The 14,262-nt window shown below is 37.3% G+C and overlaps 1 protein-coding gene and 1 pseudogene across 1 annotated transcript in view; both read left to right on the forward strand.

Moving 5' to 3' along the window:
• Positions 1 to 14,262, forward strand: part of LOC101052833 (olfactory receptor 10J3-like) — a 267,018-nt gene that overhangs the window by 203,616 nt on the left and 49,140 nt on the right. The window lies entirely within an intron of this gene.
• Positions 978 to 5,645, forward strand: LOC101045623 (olfactory receptor 10J3-like; annotated as a pseudogene).

Below are 14,262 nucleotides of genomic sequence, written 5' to 3' on the forward strand. Positions count from 1 at the left end.
GTTGCTATAGAAAACAGTATGACATTTCTCAAAAGCTAAAAATAGAGCTACCATATGATCCAGCAATTCTGCTGTTGGGTATATATTCAAAAGAAAGGAAATCAATATATTGAAGAGATATCTACACTTCCATGTTTATTGCAACACTCTTCAAAATAGCTAAGATATGGAATTCACCTAAGTGTTCATCAACTGACAAATGGACAAATAAAATGTGGTATATAAACATAATGCAGTACTGTTCAACCATAAAAAGAATGAAATCCCATCATTTGAAGCAACATGGATGGAACTGGAGGAGTCATTAAGTGAAATAAGCCAGACACAAAAAAGAAAATTTTACATGTTATCACTCATATGTGGGAGCTACAAAAGTTGATTTCATTGAGGTAAAGAGCAGAATGGTAGATACTAAAGCCTAGGAAGGGTGTGTGGGTAGAAGAGGGGTGATGAAGAAAGGCTGGTCAATGGATACAAACATACAGTTAAAAGTTATAAATTCTCATGGTCCACAGCAAGTTTGGGTGACTTTAGCCAGTAACAATGTATTATAGATTTCAAAGTAGTTAAAAGAGATTACTTGAAATGTTTCCAACACATAGAAATGATAAATACTCAAGGTGATAGATACCCTAAATACCCTGACTTGATCATTATACATTCTCTGCGTGTAACAAATACTCAAATGTACCCCATAAATATGTGAAATACTATGTCAGTTTAAAAACCTAAAAAAGAAAGCTCATTGAAATAAGTGTGAGCTATACATACATTTAAGAAAGATTAATAAGAACAAGTAATATAATTTTTTAAAAATTGGAAAAGCTGTCTCCAACATTTGAGCCATTACAATTATGAAAAAAACTTTATCATTATGGATAGATAAGAGATAGATAATATGTTTAAATTTAAGTGGTTATTTATGTTGATGGAAATGTATAGGTAGACTCCTCAAAGTTTGTGAAGATACAAAATCGATGGAAATGAATGACCAAAATCTCCTTGCCGCTGGCAGGAAGAGACAGCTAAGTCTCTGTGAGAAATTGGAAAATAATGTATTAGAAAAAGAAGGTATGGAGCATGCTTAAAGCACAATGTTCTCACTTACTAATTAAAAAGAAAGTTGAATTTGATGCCCCAATAGGCTGTTCCTAAGTGTATAGACCTAAAAAGTTAAAAACAAAATGGAGATGGGTTTAATCAGGGAGCAGTCAAAAGAAAAGAACCCTCATGCAAATCCTTGATGAGCTTCATGCAGGGCAGGTAAACTCTTCATTCACACTACTCCGGAAGATTCAGGACATGCCCTGGTGAGAGTCACAAGAGCTCCAGCATGCAAGTAGCCTGATAAGAGGAGACTGATGTCTGCAGTAGAGGAAGCAGAGAAGGGATGTGATTCATTTCAATAAAGTTATGAATGGTATGAACAGAGCTAATATAGGTTCATTCAACTCACACAATACTAGGAAATACGTGATGACATATTTAGTTCAATCAAATTCATCATTTGTATTTTGGAAAATCCCTCACACCAAGGTGCTTTTCAGTCCCAGGGTCACAGCTTGGTTTCTCTTTCTTCAGCAGTTCCCGAGGACTCAACCTCTTTAAAGTTTGTATAAAGCACACAGTTCTAGACCCATTCAGAACCACTCTATTATTCCCTAAACATGATATAATCTTCTGTAATCATGATAATGATAATTTATGGCCAACATTTTTTGGGATGTTGCTATTTGTCAGTCACTTTGCTCAATGATTTATGCATTAACTCATTTGAGCCTCACAATATTCTTATGAGTTAAGTACTAACTCTTATGAGTTAAGTACTAACTTATGAGTTAGTACTTAACTCATAAGTTAAGTACTAACTCATAAGTTACTTGAGTTAAGTACTATTCTTATGAGTTAAGTACTAACATTATCCATTTTGTAGATGAGGAACTTGTGTTACAGACAGGCGCAGACCTTGCCCAAGGTGTAATGAGGATTCACCATCAGGCCTTCTGTTTCCAGGTCCTCCATTTGTAACCACTGAGCTACAGCCATTCTCACGCTGCTTCATCTACGTCTTAGAAATGCTTGGCCCTCTTACCTGATGCTGCCTGCAACATATGCCTCATTCACTTTTCCCTTGCTATCTTGGATAATACCTCCTTTGCAGTATTCTCTGATCCTAAGACTGAGTTAGGTACCCTTCTTCATATTTCCAAAGCATCCTACACTAAGCACTATCATAGTATCCCTTACTCTCTACACTGTTACTCCCATTTAAGTTTCTATTCTAATGGTGTTCTGAGTTTTTTTTTAACATCAAGGACTCTTTCCAATTCATTATTTATTCAGTACATAATTACTGAGAAAATAATATGTACTAGCCATTGAATTTATAGACCTTGACACAAAGTATGGGAGCAAGAAATATCTGATGAATAAATAATTTAATTAATGCTCTTCTTTAGGATTCTTCTCCCTTTAAGATCAGTTGCGAATTTTATCGCTAGTCTCACAGAGGAACATAAGAATTAACAGCATAGGGGGAAATAGGGGAGGGACAGCAGGGGGTGGGGAGTTGGGAAGAGAGAGCATGGAGAGAAAGGCAGCAAATCACACTGCCATGTGTGTACGTATGCAACAATCTTGCATGTTCTTCACATGTACCCCAAAACCTAAAATGCAATAAAAAATTAAAATTTAAAAATTTAAAAAAGAATTAACAGCATAACCACATCGAATAGGTTATAAAATTGATCATATTCATGCATACTTTCTGTAATTAATCCCCTTTGTCTTTAGCTTCCAATTCTTTCTAAAATTATCATTGGAAGTCTTCCTGGTTAAACATGCCTCCTTTAGTATCTCTGATGATGGAATGCTTCAGACTTTATGTACACTTAAGAGTTTACTATATAGCATTCACTAGGTGCCAGACACTTTTTTAAGAACTTTGAGATATTAACGGATTTAATCCTCACAATAGCTCTGTAAAGAAGGTGCTATCATTAAGCCCATTTTAGAGATAAGGCAATTGAGACACAGACAAGTTAAATAACTCACTCATAGCTACATAGTTAGGACCTGATGGAAACAAAATTAAGTTCTGGGCAATGTGGCTTCAGAGTCCATGCTGCTGCTTCCCATTATATTTTATTTCCTCTTTGAGGCATAACAATGGAAAATTGCATTTTGATACATTCTTTGTGAGAGATGACTCAAAAAAAATTTTATAGAGAAAAACATGGCACTCTATTAAAGTTGAAGATGTTCATAACCTTTGACTTCGTGTTTTTTCACTTCCTGTTATTCACTTATGTGTGAAATGACGTGCTTACAAAGTTTTCTATTGTAGAAATGTTTGTTATGGTAACAACTGGAAAAGAAGACCAAAACATTGACCTCTATTTCTGAAAACATGGCCAATATGGTAGTTTGAATGGCTCTCCCACAGCCTGGCCTTGCACTAGTCAGCTAAAAGAGAAGAGTTAAGGAAAGTAACGCCCAGGACTCCAGATATTTGGGAAGAATGCTCGATCTACATCCCTCCAGGGCAGTCTTTGCTGGCAATTCGTACTGATGGAAATGAATGCATTAACCCCAGATATTTATCAATCTTCACGATCTCTGCCTCCTTGACCTAGGATGAGTACAGGGGAAGCTGAAGTGCCTGGCCCATTCAACATTTTCCTCCTCTCTGACCTGGACCCACCTCTTTAATTGTCAAGTAGGGTAGCTGTTTTCCTAATTTCATTGTTCACATTATGTTGAAACTTTCCTTCCCTTTGATCTCTGCCCTTAATCCAGTAGGTCATGAGAAATTTCTTAGTTTATTCTCAAGAGTGCTGAGCTCTTTATCAGTGGAGGAGCAAAGGTAACCACTGTGCCTGGGACATTATCCAAGGAATCCAAAAAACCCCAGTGCTGCTCAGACCACTGCGTAATCTGTTACATAGTTGGAGCCTCACCTCTGTCTTTCCTTTGTCCATTTCCTTCAGATTTAGACATTCTTCGGTACTAAGGTCAAAGTCCCACTGCTGTGACTGAGCTCTTCTTTGAAGTTTTCTCCAGCTTCAGGTGGCAGCACAGACTTGTCTTCTTTTTTTGTCTTTCTAACTTTGTACCTGCTGACTCTCTCTGGCAGTGTGATTATTGTGACCATTATGTGCCTGGACCATCACCTCTGTACCCCCATGTACTTCTTCCTGAGCACTGCTGTCTATCTCTGAGACCTGCTACATGGTGGCCATCATTCCCCATACGGTTTCTCACCTCTTGAATCCTCACTATCGTATTGCCATGCAAGGCTGTGCCACTCAGTTCTTCTCTCTGACTTTTGGCATAAACAACTGCTTTCTGCTCCTAGCCATGGGATATGACTGCCGTGTGGCCTTCTGCATCCCCCTACGGTATTCCTGGATAAGAGGACTTGTGTCCAGCTGGCATCTGGGCATGGCCATTGTCCAAGTAACATCTGTGTTTGGCCTACCCTTCTGTAATGTCTTTGTCATCTCCCACTTCTTCTGTGGTGTGAGACCCCTGCTGAAGCTGGCCTGCACAGACACCACTGTCAATGAGATCATCAACTTTGTTGTCAGCGTCTGTGTCTGTGTCCTCCCTACGGGCTTGATCTTTATCTCCTATGACCTCATCATCTGCACAATCTTTTAGATTGCTTAAACTGAGGGTAGGAAGAAGGCCTTTGCCACTTGCATCTCCCAGCTCATAGTGGTCATCATCCACTATGGCTGTATCTTCATCATCTACCTGAAGCTTAAGTCCCAGAGTTCCCTGGGGCAGAACAGACTCATCTCAGTGACCTACACCATTGTCACTCCACTGCTGAACTCATGTATAGACTGAGGAACAGAGAGCTCAAAGATGCTCAGTGCAGAGCCATGAAGAAGAAACTGTTCAACCCCCAGTGTGTCAAGATTGTGATGGCCTGCCTTCATGTGCTTACTTCTTGAAAGTTTTGGTGGTCAGGAATATTGTGATTCTCCACAATCCAGGAGCCTCTTATGGGGCCTGCTCCAGGGATGTTATCACAGGACATGGCTTCTCTCAGATTAGCTGTCATATTCCCGTGAAACCAGGTAAAAGGGCCTGTGAGTTTCACCAGCTTTTACTCCTGCCAAATAACACAAAAATGGAAGATTCATATTAGACACCTTGTAAAAGCTTCAGATCTCTTCTATTTTGAGGCTAGGAAACTTTCAGGGGGGGAAATGGTAGATGTTAATTTAGTTGTTCCTTATAAAATTCCCCCGCCCCCCTTAGGTCTACTTTTTTTCTTCATGTCTTTATTTGTTCACAATCTTTGGTGTAAGTTTACTGGTTCCTCCTTCACTGGTGTGGGCATTACCCTCACCACATGGAGCCCATGGTGAGCCATGAGTATATGCTTTTTCTGCTCTATAGCACTACCTCATGTCTTATACCACCACTATCATGGGATATAAAGATGGGAACTTAATATCACACTGGCAACAAAGTTCTATTTGCTTGTATATCACTTTATAGTTTATAAGGAACTTTCACATACAGGATTTCACTTGATTCTTAATGAATCCTGTAGAGTAAGCTGGGAAACAATTATGTTATCATCCCTATTTTAGAAATGAAAAAACTAAAGCCCATAGAGTTAGAATTTATCTGCCTAGGCGCACAAAACTAGATAGTTGTATTGATAGGATTTGGGTCAAGTTCTCTTATCATTGTCACTTGCTCTTTCTAATAAATGGGGCTACATGAAACAGAAACTTCTTGAGAAAAGTCTTGGTCTTCATTAGCATGTCTATGCATTTTAGGAGAAAAAGACATTTCAGACATTTCTGTTGAAAACTGCCATAATCATTTTACTGCCCTCTCGTAAGAAATCATCACAAATCTATGACATTTGAGCTGTAAATGATACTCCCTCGGATGTGGCACTGTTGTGCACTGTACAACCCGCAGAACCCTATGCTGCAATTCTGACTATGGGTATGAAAAAGGATACCGGAAACAATAGGTGCCTAGTTTGTTTCCCGGAGTCTATATTCATTCCTGGATTGTCTAAAAGGTGGAAGACATTAAATGCTATTATTGGCTGAAATACCTCCAGTTCCCCCAACTCACACCTTTTCAAGAGAATGTTCAAGTTACTTAAAAGGTATAGTTATTGTTGACCATAGTCATCCTGTTGTGCTATCAAATAGAAGGTCTTATTCTTTCTATATTTTTGGTACCCCTTTACAATTCTCACCTTCTTCACAAGCCCCCAGCTATCCTTTTCAGCCTCTGGTTGCTCTCTATGTCCATGAGTTCAATTGTTTTGATTTTTAGATCCCACAAGTAAGTGAGAACATGCAATGTTTGTCTTTCTGTACCTGGCTTATTTCACTTAACACAATGATCTCCAGTTCCATTCATGTTGTTGCAAATGACTGGATCTCATTTTTTTTAATGACTGAGTAGTATTACACTACGTATGTTTACCACATTTTCTTTATCCATTTACCTGTTGAGGAACACTTAGATTGCTTCCAAATCTTAGCCATTGCAAACAGTGCAGCAACAAACATAGGAGTACAAGCTCTTTGATATACTGATTTCCTTTCTTTTGTGTGTATATCCAGCAGTGGGATTGCTGGAATCATATGGTAGCTCAATTATTAGTTTTTTGAGGAACCTCCAAAAAGTTCTCCATAGTGGTTTTACTAATTTACATTCACATCAGCTGTGTAGAAGTAGTCTCTTTTCTCCCACATCCATGCCAGCATTTGCTATTGCTTGTGTTTGGGTATAAACCATTTAACTGGGGTGAGACAATATCTCATTGTAGTTTTGATTTGCATTTCTCTGATGATCAGTGATACTGAGTATCTTTTTGTATTCCTGTATGCCATTTGTATGTCTTCTTTTGAGAAATGTTGTTTCAAACCTTTTGCCTATTTTTGATCAGACTGTTAGAATTTTTTCCCATAGAGTTGTTTGATCTCCTTATATATTCTGTTTATTAATCCCTTGTCATATGGGTAGTTTGAAAATATTTTCCTCCATTCTGTAGGTTGTCTCTTCACTTTGCTGAATGTATACTTTGCTGTAAAGAAGCTTTTTTAACTTGATGCGTTCCCATTTGTCCATTTTTGACTTGGTTGCTTGTGCTTGTAGGTTTTTACTCAAGAAATTTTTGCCCAGATTAATGGCCTGGATATTCTTGCCAATGTTTTCTTTAGTAGTTTCATGGTTTGAAGTCCTAGATTTAAGTCTTTGATCCATTTGGAATTTTTGTACATGGTGAGAGATAGGGGTCTACTTTAATCCTTCTGCATATGTATAACCCAGTTTTCCTAGCTCTATTTATTGAAGAAACAGTCTTTTCCCCAGTTTATGTTCTTGATACCTTTTTCAAACATGAGTTCATTGTAGGTGTGTAGATTTGTTTCTGTATTCTCTATTCTATTTAATTTGTCTATGTGTCTGTTTTTATGATACTAGAATGCTGTTTTGGTTACTATAACTCTGTGGTATAGTTTGAAGTCAGGTAATGTGATTCCTCCAGTTTTGTTCTTTCTCCTTAGGATAGCTTTATCTATTCTGAGTCTTTTGTGGTGCCATATAAATTTTATGATTTTTTAAAATATTTCTGTGAAGAAGATAATTGGTATTTTGATAGGGATTGCATTGAATCTGTAGAGAGCTTTGGGTACTATGAACAGTTTAACAATAGTGATTCTTCCACCCCTGTACGTGAAGTATTTTTTCCTTCTATTGGTGTTCTTTTCAATTACTTTCATCAGTGTTTTATGGTTTTCATTATAGAAAATTTTCACTTCTTTGGTGAAATTCATTCCTAAGTATTTAATTTTATATGTGGCTATTGTAAACAGGATTTTAAAAGGGGTACATGTGATGAACATGCAAGATTGTTGCATAGGTACACACATGGCAGTGTGGTTTGCTGCCTTCCGTCCCCTCACCTGTATCTGTCAACCCCAAAACCTAAAATGCAATAAAAAAACAAAACAAAAAAAAAAAAAAAAGGATTTAAAAAGATTTTTTTTCACATTTTTTACTGTTGGCATATAGAAATGCTACTGGTTTTTGTATGTTGATTTTGTATCCTGCAGGTTTACTGAATTTACTTATTAGCTCTAATAGTTTTTTTGTGGAGTCTTTAGGTTTCTCCAAATATATGAGTATATAATCTGTAAAGAGGGACAATTTGGCTTTGGCTTTTTCCTTTCCCATTTGGATACCTTTTATTTCTTTTTCTTGTCTGATTGCCCTGGCTAAGACTTACAGTACCATACTGAAGAATAGTGATAAGAGTGGGCATCCTTGTTGTGTTCCAGATCTTATAGGAAAGGCTTTCAGTTTTTCCCCATTCAGCTAGTATCATTTAGTATGATACTAGCTATGGGTCTGTCATATATGGCTTTTATTTCATTGTAGTATGTTCCTTCTATCCTGTGGTTTTTTTAGAGTTTTTATAGAGGAATGTCATATTTTATCAAATGCTTTTTAAGCATCAGTTGAAATGATCATATGGTTTTTGTCCTTTATTCTGTTGATGTGATGTATCACTGTATCACATTGATTGATTTGCAAATGTTGAATTATTCCTGCATCCCAGGATTAAATTCCATTTGGTCATGATGAATGATCTCTTCAATGTATTGATGGATTCAGTTTGCTAGTATTTTGTTGAGAATATTTGTATCAATATTCATAAAAATTATCAGCCTGTAGTTTTCTTTTTATGAAGTGTCTTTTTCTGATTTTGGTATCAGGATAATGATGCCCTTGTAGAATGATTTTTAAAATATTCCTTCCTCTTCTATGTTTTGGAATAATTTGAGTATGACTGATACTAATTCTTCAAATGTTTGGTAGAATTCAGCCATGAAGCCATGAGATCCTGGGTTTTCTTTCCTGCAGACTATCTATTACAACTTCAATCTCATTATTTATTATTGGTCTGTTCAAATTTTGGATTTCTTCTTGGTTCAATCTTAGTAGGCTGTATGTATCTAAATATTTGTTCATTTTTTCTAGGTTTTCCAATTTATTGGCATATACTTGTTCATAGTAGCCACTAATCATTCTTTGAATTTCTGCAGTATCAATTGTAATGTCACCTTTTTCATTTCTGATTTTTTAAATTTATATTTTCTCTCTTTTTTCTTTGTTAATCTAGCTAAAGATTTGTCACTTTTGTTTAACTTTTCAGAAACCCAACTTTTTATTTCATTGATCTTTTGTATTTTTTTAATTTTAATTTTATTTATTTGGGTTTGATTTGCTCTTGCTCTTCTGGTTCTTTAAGATGCATTGTTAGATTGTTTTTTGAAGTTTTTCTATTTTTTTTTTTTTTTTTTTTTTTTTTTTTTGGTGCAGGCACTTATAGCTAAAAAGTTCCCTGTTAGTACGGCTTTTTGCTGTGTCCTATAGGTTTGGTATGTTGTGGTTCTGTTGTTGTTTCAAGAAACTTCGATATTTCATTGATCCACCAGCCATTCAGGAGCATATTGTTTAATTTCCATGTATTTGTATATTTTCCAAAATTACTCATTATTGATTTCTAGTTTCATCCCATTGATCAGAAAATAAGACTTATTTTGTCACCTAAAATATGGTCTATCCTTGAGAATGACTCATGTACTGAGGAAAAGGATGTGTATTCTGCAGCTCTTGAATCAAATGTTCTGTAAATATCTATTAGATCCATTTGGTCTATAGAGCATATTATGTCTGAGGTTTCTTCATTTATTTTCTGTCTGGAAAATCTGTCCAATGCTGAAAGTGGGATATTAAAGTCTCCAGCTCTTATTGTATTGGGACCTATATCTTTCTTTAGCTCTAATAATATTTTCTTTATATATCTTTTATATATTGGGTGCATATATATTTAAAATTGTTATATCCCCTTGCCGAATCAGCCACTCTTTTATTATATAGTGACATTCTTTGTCTTTTCTTATGGTTTTCATCTTGAAATTTATTTTGTCTTATGTCAGTGTAGTGACTCCTGCTCTTTTTTTTTGTTTGTTTGTTTTCCATTGGGATGGAATATCTTTTTCCATTCCTTTATTTTCATTCTATGTGTGTCTATAGGTGAAGTGTTCTTTATAAGCAATAGAATGGTTCTTGTTTTTTCATCCATTCAGCCAGTCAATATATTTTCACTGGAAAATTTAGTCCATTTACATTCAATGTTGTTGTTGATAATTAAGAATGTATTCCTGCTATTTTGTTGTTTCCTGGTTGTTTTGTGATCCTCTCTTCCTTTTTTCTTTTATTACTGTCTTCCTCTAGTAAAGATGATTTTCTCTGTTAAGTTAATTTAGTTTCTTCCTTTTTTAGTTTTTGTGTATATATTGTATATTTTTTGGCTTGAGGTTACATGAGGCTTACACATGCTATCTTATAATCCATTATTTTAAACTAATAACAACTTAGTAATATTTGCATAAACAAATAATCAAAAAGAAAACTAATAAAAATTTGCCTTAACTTTGTCCTCCCACTTTTTAACTTTTTGTGGTTTCTATTTATATCTTATTGTGCTATGTCTTGAAAAGTTGTTGCAGTTATTATTTTTTATTGGTTCATTATTTAGTCTTACTATTTAGGATAAGATTAGTTTACAAACAACAGTCACAGTGTTATAATATTCTGTGTTTTTCTGTGTTGCTATTACCAGTAATTTTTCTATTTTCAAGTGATTATTTATTGCTTATTAATATTCTTCTCTGATTGAAGTCCTCCCTTCAGCATTTCTTGTAGGACAGGTCTAGTATTAATAAAATCTCTCAGCTTTTCTTTGTCTGGGAAAGTCTTCATTTTACCTTTATATTTGAAGGATATTTTTGCTAGATATACTATTATAGAGTAAAAGGGTTTTTTTAACCCTTTATAAGGCTAATAATTCTTACCAGTTCTCAATAATAATTCTTTAAAATACCCTTTTGAGGCTATTTTCTAGATTCCATAGGCATACTTTATTCTTTTTTTATTCTTTTATCTTTTGTCTCTTCTCACTATATATTTTCAAATAGCCTTTCTTCAAGCTTACTAATTCCTTTTTCTCCTTGATTCTTCTGCTATTAAAGGACTCATGCATTCTTCAGGAGGCCAATGGCATTTTTCAGCACCAGAATTTCTGCTTGTTTTTTAAAAAATTATTTCAATCTCTTTGTTAAATTTGTCTGATAGAATTTTGAATTCCAGGCCAGGCACGGTGGCTCATGCCTGTAATCCTAGCACTTTGGGAGGCCAAGGTGGGCGGATCACCTGAGGTCAGGAGTTCGAGACCAGCCTGTGCAATACAGTGAAATCCCATCTCTACTAAAATACAAAAGATTAGTTGGGCATGGCAGTGTGCATCTGCAATCTCAGCTACTTGGGAGGCTGAGGCAGGAGAATAACTAGCACCCAAGAGGCAGAGGTTGCAGTGAGCCAAGATTGCACCACAGCACTCCAGCTTGGGTGACAAAGTGAGACTTCATTTTTTTTTTTTTTTTTTTGTATAATTCTGAATTTCTTCCCTGCATTAGCTTGAATTTTCTTAACACAGCTATTTTGAATTCCCATTCTAAAAAGTCACATATGTCTTTCTTTTTTTTTTAATTCAGGATTGTTACCTAATGCCTTATTTAGTTAATTTGTTAAGGTCATGTCATGTTTTTCTGGACAGTGTTGATCGTTGATGCTAGTAGATATTCTTCAATGTCTGGGAATCAAAGAGTTATGTATTTATTGTAGACTTCACTGTCTGGGCTTATTTGTATGCATCCTTTTGAGAAGGCTTTCCAGATATTTTAAAGGACTTGGGTATTGTGATTTCAGCTGTTTCTGCTTTAGGGGGCACCCTAAGTCCAGTAATGCTGTGGTTCTTGCAGACTCATACAGGTTTTGCCTTGATGGCCTTGGGTAAGATTATCAGGAGAATTCTCTGGATTACCAGGAAGAGATTTTTGTTCTCTTCCCTTACTTTCTCCCAATCATACAGTCTCTTTCTTTGTTCTGAGCCACCTATAGCTGGGGGTGTAGTGACACAGGCACCCCTGTGGCCACCATCACTATGACTGCAGTGGGTCAGACCTGAAGCCAGCATAGTGCTGGGGCTTGCCCAAGGGCTGCTCTAGCCAGTCCCTAGCTACTGCCTATGTTCACTCAAGGCCCTGGCACTCTATAATCAGCAAGTGGCAAAGGCAGCCAGGCCTGTGTCCTTCCCTTTAGGGTGGCAAGGTCCCCCAAGCCCCAAGTGGATCCAGAGGTGCCATCTAGGAGTCAGGGACTGGAGTCAAAAACCTTAGGAGTCTGTCTGGTATTCTATTATACTGCAGCTGAGCTGGCACTCAGACCACAAGACACAGCCTTCCCACTCTTCCTTTCTTTTTCCAAAGGCAGAGGAGCCTCACCCCCATAGCCACCACCACCCATAGCCACGAGGAGTACTGCCAGACTACCATCAATATTCCTTTAAGGCCCAAGATCTCTTAAGTTGGTTTGTGGTAAATGTTGTCTAGCCTGGGACTAACCCTTCAGGGCAGTGGGCTCCCCTCTGATCCAGGGCAGGTCCAGAAATGCTATCCAAAAGTCCAGTTCTATAATGAGGGACCAGAGATTCCACTTGGTGCTTTACCCTTCTGTGGCAGTGTTGGTACCTAAGATACAAGAAAAATTCCCTTTTACTTTTCCCTCTGCTTTCCTTAATCAGAACGAGTTTTGCCCCATAGCCACCATAGCTAGTAATATGCTGAGTTTTACCTCAAGCTAGCAAGTCTCAGAGGCTCTCTAAGACCCTCAGTGTAGTACGCGGGTATCACTGCTGGTTATTCAAAGCCCAAGGCCTCTACATGTAGCAGTCAATGAATGTGGCAGGACAGGGTCCCTTTCTTTAAGGCACTAGGTTCCCTTCTGGACCAGTGTGTGTCTAGAAATGTTGTCTGGGAGCTAGGGCCTGGAACAGAGGCCTCCTGACTCTAACTGGTGCCCTATCCTGCTGCGGCTGAGCTGGTATCCAAGATGCAAGACAAAGCCCTCCCCACTCTTTCCTCTCCTCTCCTTAAGTGGAAGAAAGAGGTCTCTTTTAGAGCCATGAACTGTGCAGCCTTGGGTTAGGGGAGGGGTGATGCCAGCACTCCCTTGGCTTCCCCAGCTGATGTCTCAAGTCTATTGCATGCTTGCCCCCCACACAAGTTCACTATCTCTGGGACTAGTTCAGCCCAGGGTCTCACCTAAGTGTGGCAGTTCTTATGGTCTAGACTGCCTTTCGAGTTTCTGAGAGCACTTTGGCCCTTGGTGATGAGGTTTGCAGGCACTCATAGTTTGGACCACGGGAATTGGTGATTCCCTTCTGGCTAGGGCTAATTTAAATGTTCCCTCTGTGTGTGGGTGTCAGCTGAGCTTGCCTGGTTTTCCTTTCTGCTCTATCAGAACAGCACTGAGTTCAGTGCCTCACAATTGTGTTCTCCCCTCCACCCGCCAGCACCCAGAGATGCTCTCTGAATCAGAAAGACACTTGTGAGGGTTGAGAAGGGGTGGCACAGGTGATTAAGGGCTGTTTTTCTATCTCTTCAGTGCCACTTTCAGCAATATAAAATTAAAACCAGGTGTTATGAGTGTTCACCTTATTTTTGGTGCTGTTTTCCTATGTAAATAGTTGTTAAACTTGGTGTCCTTGCTGGGAAGATGACTGGTGGAGCTTCCTATTCTGCCATCTTGTGCCGCCTCGCTCCCTAAGCCTGGTGGTTCATGTTCCAAAGTCACAGAGAAAAGGATTTATGCGTTAATTATTGTCTATGCATTAAGTGCTTTGGTAGAAATTTTATACATATTATCTAATTTAAATTAATATTCTCCACAACCTAGTATTAATCATTTTATTTACTCAGTTTTCCAAGGGATGTTTATTGAGGGCTTCATACTCTGCCAAGGCTGGGTCTTAGAAGGTTAGTGCCCTTCCAGACCACCAACTTTTTGATGATAGGAACTCTTTCAACACTTAAAAATTATTGGGGATGGTATGAGCTTTTGTCCATATTATTTTACTATAGTAGAAATTAAAATTTATAAATTTTAAAACTATTAATTTATCTAAAATAATGACAAACCAATTATATGTTAACATAAATAATATTTTTTATGAAGAATAACCAAAACAACAAAATATTTAGATGAGTGGCGCTACTTTACATTTTTGCAAATATCTTTAATGTTTGGTTTAATAGAAGATAGCTGGATTCTTATGTGTGTTTCTATATCCAAATTGTTTCCACA

This window comes from Saimiri boliviensis, chromosome 19, assembly GCF_048565385.1.
Source record: "Saimiri boliviensis isolate mSaiBol1 chromosome 19, mSaiBol1.pri, whole genome shotgun sequence".
NCBI classification, from domain to species: Eukaryota; Metazoa; Chordata; class Mammalia; order Primates; family Cebidae; genus Saimiri; species Saimiri boliviensis.